Here is a 9,704-nt window from a genome sequence, read left to right on the forward strand (position 1 = left end):
GCAGTGATCCATGAAGGGGTCGTAAGCTAATTAATACATGTAGTGATAAAACTCTCTTATCCCAATTCAAGCCTCTGGCAATAGAAATAACTCTTTTGCTGAATCAAAAGTAACCAAGTAATCACAGCTGCCCCATGTGATCCAACTGATCCCTTCTGTGAAATTTTACAAATCGGATACCACAGATGTTTCTCCTCTACAAGAACATCACTTTCCCTTCTTTTTTTGCCATATTAGCAAGGTTTGGTCACTGGTGGATTTAGCCTTGCTTGAGGCAGACACTGCAAGACAAATCCTGCCCGCTAATCCCCCATCTTAATCCAGGCCTTTTAGCTTTTGTTTCTTTTTTAAATTCTCATCTGACGCATACTGTTTTCCTGGGCAAAGCTCTGTTCAGTCTGATAATGATCATCATCACGTCTTGGATGCTGAGGAGGAGGAGGAGGCAGGCAATTAGAAGGCACAATTCGTTGGACCAGTTTTCTATCAGAGATAATCTATCATGCAGGTATTGGGTGACAGAAAGCATGTCAGTAAAGGGAGGTGATGGAAAGAGGTGGTGCAGCCAAGACATGGGTGCTTTTCAATAGAGTTTTGCAATTCCTAGATGCTAATGTGACCCTTGAGTAGATTGAGGCAGAAAGGAAGAAAGAGAGAGAGAGAGAGAAAGAGAGAGTTCTTTTAGGGTGCCCATGTGTCCTACTTTATAGAGGATACACCTCTATTTAAAGGGCTTTCAGACAACTATCCTCTTTGTGAAGGTGTCCTCTATTTGAAGGGCTGTGGAGTCCAAGTCTGCTTTAAAGATGAAGAAATCTAAGAAGGGATAGATGGGAAGGCGGAGACATTATGGCCAGGGGACAAAACTTAAACTAGGCTTTTCCAACTTGGTGGCCTCGAGATGTATTAGACTACAACTCCTATCACCCCCAGGCAGCATGCCCAATGTTGGCTGGGGAAGGATGCAACTATCCTCTTTCCCATTTGCAAGTACTGGCAGCAAGCAAGTATATGTTTTCCATTCTTTCTAGGCCTAATGACGAACTCAGAAGGAGGTCAACACTAGAAAAAAATTGGTCAGAGAGAAGTCCGTAACAGCCCCTCCTTGAAATGAACCCACCAGCTTAACATGAGCTAATAAGCTTCAAAACCCCAATGCTTTTGTAATGAGCTGATCTTTTGACCATATGCCAGCTGGGCCTGTAAAGCTGTAAAAACAAAAATCTCAAAGCAAGTTGGTGAAATATTACCTATATAATACAGCCATGTGCATTGGAAATTAATGCTCGTTGTTTTATGGGGGGCAGGGTAGTTTCTTAGCCAGTGCGGCCATTTCTTAGCCATTTACGGCTTCTGTCTCCAGTCTTCACATCTCAGCCAGGCTGAATCTTGTTAGGTGATGTCTGGCTCTAATTGTATGCAATTCCATCTCCAAATCACAGCAGATTTGCTCCATTAGATATTTTCTCCTCCCCCCCCTCCTCTCACCCCCCCCCCACACACCTCCTTTCCTAGCTTTTGGGGTCATTAAATAAATCAATACATGAACAAAGGCTAAGGTTATCTTGCCACTCAGTTGCACAGGCAGGCTCTCCAGTTCATATTTATGGCTCAGACTCCATGTGTTTTCCTTTGCTGCAGTAGAGAGCACCCAACAGTCGGATTCCAAAGTTAGCACAAAGGTGTTGTGCAGAGTGTCATACCAGCTGGATCTCCTGGCCTGGTCTACTGTCTGAACTGGGGAGACCTGATGTCAGGGTGGACACTGAGCCCATAGAATCCCAGAGTAGTTCTGATTCTGAGGAAGAGCAGTCGCTCCTGGGAGAGGAGCACGCTCCTCTTTCCCAGGGCCAACAGCTGACGGAGATTCCTCCCACCAGCATTCCTAGTTTAGTTAGCAGTCCAGGGAGTGACCAGGCACAGATAGCAGACTTGGTGGATGCGCGACGCAGACGCAGAGAGCGGCGCCAGATGGAGGGCGCGGAAAGGAGGCGTAATGCCAGGTTGGCGCGCAAACAACGGCTGCGCCCAGAGGATCCAAGGGGAGGGACTCTCCCTAGTCCTTAAGTTCAGGGGTCTGCCAGTAATTCCCTTTCAAACGGGGACCAACTGTTCCAACGTAGGGCATAGGTACTGTGCTGCTCAGATCTAGTTGCAATCAGTATAGTTGTTAAGTTATAAAAGAAGAATCAAGCTTTGAAAGGAATCCCTTTGTCTGTGTCTGGACTTGGCTACTGGATTAGACTGAGAGAGGCCTCCAAGGAGCCCCTGACACCTGGGTTCAACTCCCACACTTTGTCATGATGCTAATTGGGTGTCTTGAGCCAGTCTCTCTGGGAGCTTCCAAACAAAGCTTTTATCCCCATCACATTTGCAAAAATTTGCCATATGTGTGTCCTCATGACATCATCTTCCAACCCTCCCCAACACTTCTTTTGCCTCTTGTCTTACCACAGAACATCCGTAAAGGAGAAAATGGATGAGCCAAACTACCCATTCTTGGCCCAGTTGCCAGGAAACATCTTCGGAGGCTCTTCTCTTTGGTGGCCCCCCTCTGTGGAACGCCCTTCAAGGGTGATCCACCTGGCAAATTCCCTGCTTATGTTTAGACTCCAGGTTAAGCCCTTTCTCTGCCAGCAGGTACTTAATTTTGAATTGGTTGCCCTGATGATTAATTTTGTTATGGGCTTTTTAATATTTTTAGGGCACAATCCTATGCATGTTTAGACCAAAAAAAAAAAGCCCTACAACTCTATAACTTTTTTTGTCTAAACATTCATAGGATTGTAGCCTTAAAGTCTTAATATTTTGATATCGTTATTGTTTTGGTTGTTATTGCATTGTTATTTTGGATATTGTATGATTGTAAACTGTTCCGTTGGGGAGCAAATAAACGAAATGAAGAACGAAACAGAATAGCTGCCCAACACCTTCTAAGTCGTAGCACTAGGAGCTCTCCATCTGGAAGAACCTACCTGTCAGGGTGGAAACTGAGCCCATAGAGCCCCAGAGCAGTTCTGATTCTGAGGAGGAACAGCAATCCGTGGGAGAGGAGCTCGCTCATCTCTCACAAGCACAGCAGCTGGCAGAGATTCCTCCTGCCAGCATTCCTGGGATAGATAGTGACCCTGGCAGTGAGAGAGCGCTGGAGGGGGGCTTGCTGGATGCTTGGCGCAGACGCAGGGAGCGACGACAGATGGAGGGCGCCAAAAGGAGGCGTTCCACTCGTTTGGCGCGCAAGCAACGGTCGTGTCATGAGGACACAAGGGAAAGAGGGAGGACCTCTCCCTAGCCCATAAGTTCAGGGTCTTCAAGTGACTCTCCTTCAAACGGGGACCAACTGCCTAACCTGGAGCTTAGGCTACTCTGCTCTTTCCCCAGTGCTGTTCCTTGCTTAGTCGCTAGTGATTAGTATCTGAAAGAGTCATAAAGGAATAAAGGAATAAAGCCTCGGAAAGAATCCTCGTCATCTGTGTCCTGAGTTGGCTATTGGAGGGGACTGCAAGAGGCAGCTAGGGCGCTCCTGACACTACCATCCTCTCTCTCTTCTTAAACTATCTGACAGGGTTGTTGTGAAGAAAAAATGGGTGAGGTAGAACCATGTAAAGCAGCCTTCCCCAACCTGTTACCCTCCAGATGTTTTGGACTACAAATCCCAGTATTCCTGACCACTGGCAATGCTGGATGAGGTTGATGGGAGTTCAAGTCCAAAACCTGTGGAGAGCACCAAGTTGGGGAAGGCTGATGTAGAGTCTACATTGTAGACCACATGGAGCTCCTTGGGGGAAGGTTGGAATTAAAAATGTAGTTAGGAACATGGGAAGTCGCCTTCTACTGAGTGAGACCCTTGGTCCATCTAGTCCGGTATTGTCATCACTGATTGGCAGCAATGGCTCTCCAGGGTTTCAGGTGGGGTTCTTTCTAGTCCTGCCTGGAGAAACTGGAGATTGAACCTTGGGACCTTCTGTATGCAAAGCAGGGGCTCTTCCACTGAGCTATGGCCCTCTCTACAGTTGACAATGTGTGTATTATTTGTACAAATGTATGCTTACTCAAATGAGCTTGTGAAGCATGAACCTGCTCTACACCGTCCATGAATGAATGAAAGGAAAAGGGCTCCTTTTGGTTCAATGGCTAGCTAGACCATTGGACTTGGATGTGGGAAATTCAGATTCAAATCTCTACTCAGCTCTAGCACCCTCTACCATTGAGGGTGGCTATGGGTAACACAGGGTTTTTCTACACAAGGCATTTATCGTGCACTTGTCATTCCCTACTCATGGTTGCTTACAGGTTCTTCAAATGATGTCATGACCCTCCAGTTTTGCTTCTGTGTCTAACCAGCACTTTTGGCAATTTTTTTTAGAGCAGGGAAAATGCAGCATTTAATTGTGAAAGCAAAAAAAAACACAATTTCCTCTTGTGTATTTGTACTATTCCACTATACTACAGTGTCACCTAGAGGTTAACTAACAGAAAAGCAGGAAAGGAAATGCTCCTCATGTAGTGCTCAGATCTCAGTTCAGCTACAAAACTGAAAGTAGATGCAACGGATTAACAGCTGATTAACAGACTTCTTGTCAGGGTGGATACTGAGCCCATAGAATCCCAGAGTAGTTCTGATTTGGAGGAAGAGCAGTCGCTCCTGGGAGAGGAGCACGCCCCTTTTTCCCAGGGCCCGCAGCTGACAGAGATTCCTCCCACCAACATTCCTAGATTAGAAAGCAGTCCAGGGAGTGACCCAGCACCGATAGCAGACTGGTTGGATGCGCAGCGCAGACGCAGAGAGCGGTGCCAAATGGAGAGCGCGGAAAGGAGGCGTAGCGCCCGGTTGGCGCTCAAAGAACGGTTGCGCCCAGAGGATCCAAGGGAAAAGGGGAGGGATTCTCCCTAGTCCTTATATTCAGGGGTCTGCCAGTAATTGCCTTTCAAACGGGGACCAACTGTTCCAACTTAGGGCATAGGGATGCTGCTGCTCAGATCTAGTTGCTACCTGTAGAGTTGTAAGTTGTAAAAGAAGAATAAAGCTTTGAAAAGAATCCCTTTGTCTGTGTCTGGACTTGGCTACTGGGTTAGACTGAGAGAGCCCTCCAAGGAGCCCTTGACACTTCTGTAGAAAAGCTGTCACACAGCATAATGTACCACAGAGTTCCCCAACTTGGTGCCTTTCAGATGTGTTTGACTACAACTTCCAGCATTCCTGGCCATTGGCCATGCTGGCTGGGGCAGGTGGGAGTTGAAGTCCAACACATCTGGAGGGCACCAGGTTGGGGAACACTGGCGGACTGGCAAGGTTAGTGTGAGGTAGTGTAACACACTGTTCTGAGTTCCCAGGAGGAAAGGGAGGAATGGATGCTTATACATAAGGAGCATCTTGCACACTCATCCAGCTGGTTTGGTCATCATGTGTAGTAAAGGATCTAACCTCAAGACACAAGATGGCCTTATAAGTGGAGGGCCTTCTCTGAGAGGAGCACAGATCATTTCTATAGTGCCTTGGATTATTAGGCCAACAGGGCAGAGAGCGGGAGGAAAAAGGCTGATCTCTCCTCCCTTGCTGTGCCATCTGAAAATTGATCTCCTCCCCCCTTGGTTGCGCTGGTGATGACTGCTAATTATTAAGCTTGATCATCTCTCTCTGGCAGACAGAAGAACATGGGGAAGCGCTGGATATAGATTGGGGTTGGGGGTGGTGCAGAGGAGCGAACAGCAACATTGTTTGACAAATGGAAAAGCTTAATGAACAAATCGATAGAGGCTGGCCAGCTAAGAATTCTCCTGGGCCAACCCCTCATCCTCTTTCATTGTGCATTTTAATCAAGGAAGCAGGCAACCTCCCAATCCACCGCAGCAAACTGGAGGCCTGGTTACACACACATCACACGGGAAGAGGGTGTCCTCTCCCCTCCCTCCCCCATGACCTCTTGGGAGAAATTTGGGAGAAATTTTGGAAGCAACAACAGGAACACAGCAGTTATTTAGTATTTACATAATACCATCAGCATACATGGCTCTGGGTAGAGTAAGATAAGCAAGAGATAAGTCCCTGCCCCAACATGCATACAGTCTAGAAAGGTGCAATTGATCATGGTGAGAAATCCATGAACACATCTCCCACAGCTTCTAAAGGTGTACATGCAGCTGCGTGTGGTGGAGGGAGGGAGGGAGGGAGAGATGAATGCAATTCCTATCAGAGCCATATGTGCCATTTCAGGCTGTGGGTTCTGTTCATGCTCTCTGCTGTAACCTGGGTTGCAGAGCTCTGCTATGGGTCAGGTCTTTAGCAGGGGTCAGTTTTCTCAAGTGAGCACATATACTCCAAGTGGGGCTGAAGGCCAGAGAGGGCTGACTCTGTGTTGCTCCAACAAGGACCAGATCAAGTCTGAGCATTAAATAAGAGTTTAGCCACCTTTTGGCTGATTGGCTCCACCTCCACACTGACTGAGGCTTTGTCTCTTAAAGGGGCCTGGACTGTTTTAGCACCCTCAAGCTGCAATAGGTGAGGTTGATTGTGGCGTGCAAGTGTCCTCATGGACAGAGGCCAAAGACGGAAAGGCAACCTCCTCTGGATGTGGGTGAGCTGACCCCCCAGGATCTTTCTGGGGAACTGAGTCCTGGAGAGTTGAAAGCCTCATGATGCCTTTCTGTGACCGAATCCTCTCCCTGAACTTTAACTCTGAAGCCTCTTCTTCAGGGGACAAAGGGTCAAGATCTTCTGAGGATAAGGGTCCAGGGTCCTGATCTATAACCATGGTGCTGTGGGGAGAGGATTCACCCATTTCCCCCATGCCATTTTTCAGATCCAAATTGCCCCCTCCCTTCAGAGCTTCTATTTGCCCTACTTGCTGGGGATCATGGCAGGTGTAGTCCAACACATCTAGAAGGCCCTAGATTGGGGAAGAATGACCTAAATTATGTGCTTTTTTAGAAGGGTCCCCTGGTGCAGGGGAGAGGGGTCCGCATTCCCCCCGCTCCCCCTCTTGCTGGCAGAGTGAACAGGTAATTCCCATGTTGCAAAGAGCAGGTCAGGAATTCAATTTACTAGGATAAGGAGGCTAAATCCCTAGAAAGCCCTCCGCTCCTTCTCCCAGGAAGATAATGTTCACTCCCTGCAAGGACGCAGTGACCGGCTGCTAAACACACACATGCACAGCTGCTTGGCTGGGGATTTCCATCCATGCCAAAGCAAGACTGTCCAGCAATAATTTGCTCTAATTGGCATCCTTGCAGGCTGCTACATTCTTCTGCTAAGCTCTATGCTTCTGGTAAAAAAAAAAACTGATATTTTCTCCATCACAACAGTGGAACATGGGAGTTGTGGAAGGACCCTGGCTGGTGCTAAGGCTTAGGGCAAAAGAAAAGAAAAGAACTGGCTTCTCTGCGATGCAAGGTGCAGTTGACCGGAGGAACTCACTGCTGCCAGATGCGGCCATGGCACCTTTAGAACAGGGGTGCAGAACTCCTGGCCCACCAGCCTCCCCAATCTGACCGATGGAGCCTTCTGGGGTTCCTCTAGGGTTGGGGGCATGGCCTTCAAACCTCACCCTTGGAGGAATCTGATCCCTGAACTGCAGGGATCCCGGTGGCAGGGGACATGGTCAGCTGCTCTTCCAGGCACTGCCTGAGTTGCATCGCGTGGTGTGCAGCACCCCTCTGGGGACGCTGGGTGCCACGTGAAGCCAGGGACTCCGTTGGTGTCAGCCAAGTCCCCTTCCCCATACTGGGAGAGGCACAGAACTTCTCATCTCATGGCAGGGAGAAAGGTTAAAATGAGCAGAGGGCCAGACAATGACATCAGCAGGCATTTAGGGAAAAGATGGGGCAAATTCCTGGAGGGCAGATCTGTGATGGAGGAGAAACTCTCTTGTCCGACACATCTTGACATATCCCAGCTATCTATAAATAAAAAACTGCTGGCCCTGAATTTTCCATGAGGTCAGGTTGACAAGTCACCTTTCAGAAATGGGATAATAATATTTAACATTTAGACAGCGCTTTCAAGTGTTCAAAACAAGAGTTGCTGTAATCTTTACACCACTGTAAGGTATCATTATCCCTACATTATGGACAGAGAACTGGGGGGGGGGGGAGAGAGAGGAGTAGTTTGTTCAGGGCAGAGGCAAGATACAAATTAGAGCCTGATTTATAGTTCAGTCTGTTGGCCAAGAATCTACATCAGCACTCAGAAATCCAACTGACAATCACCACATTAAGTGACAATAGTTGAATAACTTGACTGATAGATATTCCTTTCCTGCCCCATTTGCGTGTAGTAATTAACACACCTGTTGACCCACTGGTCTTAAACCTGCAAGTAAGGAATCTAAACCCTGCCCCAGGCTGTTACTGGCCAAGAGGCCCAAAAGAAGAAGGAGCGAGGGAGAGAGAGAGGGAGAGGCAGGCAAAGGGACCATAAGGGCCTGCTCCAACAGGACTACCCCTCTCCTGGGGGGATGGGAAGCAAGGCCACTCCACCAGCCCTCCTGACATTGTTTAATTTTTTTCTCTTCCCTCCCCATCCTTTTTTCCTTGTGTGTTGTGTCCTTTCAGACTGTAAGCCTGCGGGCAGGGACTGTCTTTTTTTGCTGATTGATTATAAGCTGCTCCAGGAGCCTTTTTTGGTTGAGGAGCAAAATAAAAATACTTTATTTGTTGCCACCCCACCCCTTCTAACAGGAAGGGAGACATGTCGCGCTGGGCCAGGGCGGTGCACGCATACGTAAGGCCCTGCCACCCACCACGTGGCCTCTTTCCAGCAATGCTGAACTAGAGCCCTTCAACCCCATCAGAGTGATAGCACTGAGAAATGGGTGGGGGGAGTGAGAAGGGGAGAGATTTCACCACTCTCCCCACCTGCCCCATGCCTGCAGCTGAACAGTCCTGACAGTGCCCTGAAAGCAAGTAGGAAGTGCGGAGGGGATATTAAAGAAAGCTCAAACTGCTCCACAGATTAAAAGATCCCAAAATAATCTCCGCTGAGCCGGAAAACAGCCAACAAGGCGCTGCACCATGGCGCACTTTTTTTTTTAGCTCCTTGGGAAGTGGAGGCCAATTTGAGCAAATGATCAGTTCCCTCTGGCCAAAGCCCCGTGCAGTCCTCTCTCCCAGGATCGGTGTCGTGATGGATGCATTTTCTTCCCTTCTCCCACAGGAGGCTGGCAAGCAGGTGATAACTGGAGAGGCTGCAGTTCGGAGGTGGAGCAGGTGCTCAGCATGCAGAAGGTACAAGGCTCACCCCCATGACCATCTCGGCATCTCCAGTTAAAAAAGGTTCAGGTTGCAAGCCATGGGAGAGACCCTTGTCTGCCCGAGACCCTGGACAGCAGCTCCCAGTCAGGGTAGGGAATACTAGGCTAGACAGACCCAGGATCTGACCGGGTATAAGGCCTTATGGTGCTTCCGTGATCTGGCTCTCGCGTTGCGTGTCTGCTGAAGGATACCCAGTCAGAAGGGCTAATTAATGGCCCCCAATTAGAGTGATCCAAAGGTCCAGCCAAGGGCTCGGGAGCCCAGGTGCCATCCCACACACTTCTAAGGGGAATGGGTCTAGTACATGAAGGGTTTCTCTCAGGCCCAGTGCCAAGGCACGGCATGCTTGAAGAACTGTGGTGTAGGCAGGGGGCCTCCCAGCGCTTCCAGTCCCAATGCCCTGTGCCGCTCTTCCATCTTTCCCTCCGTAGTAGAGTTTTTTGTGGAAAGAAAAA

The sequence above is a fragment of the Heloderma suspectum genome, chromosome 12 (assembly GCF_057233095.1).
Source record: "Heloderma suspectum isolate Gila_16-S chromosome 12, 16-S_ref, whole genome shotgun sequence".
Classification (NCBI taxonomy): domain Eukaryota; kingdom Metazoa; phylum Chordata; class Lepidosauria; order Squamata; family Helodermatidae; genus Heloderma; species Heloderma suspectum.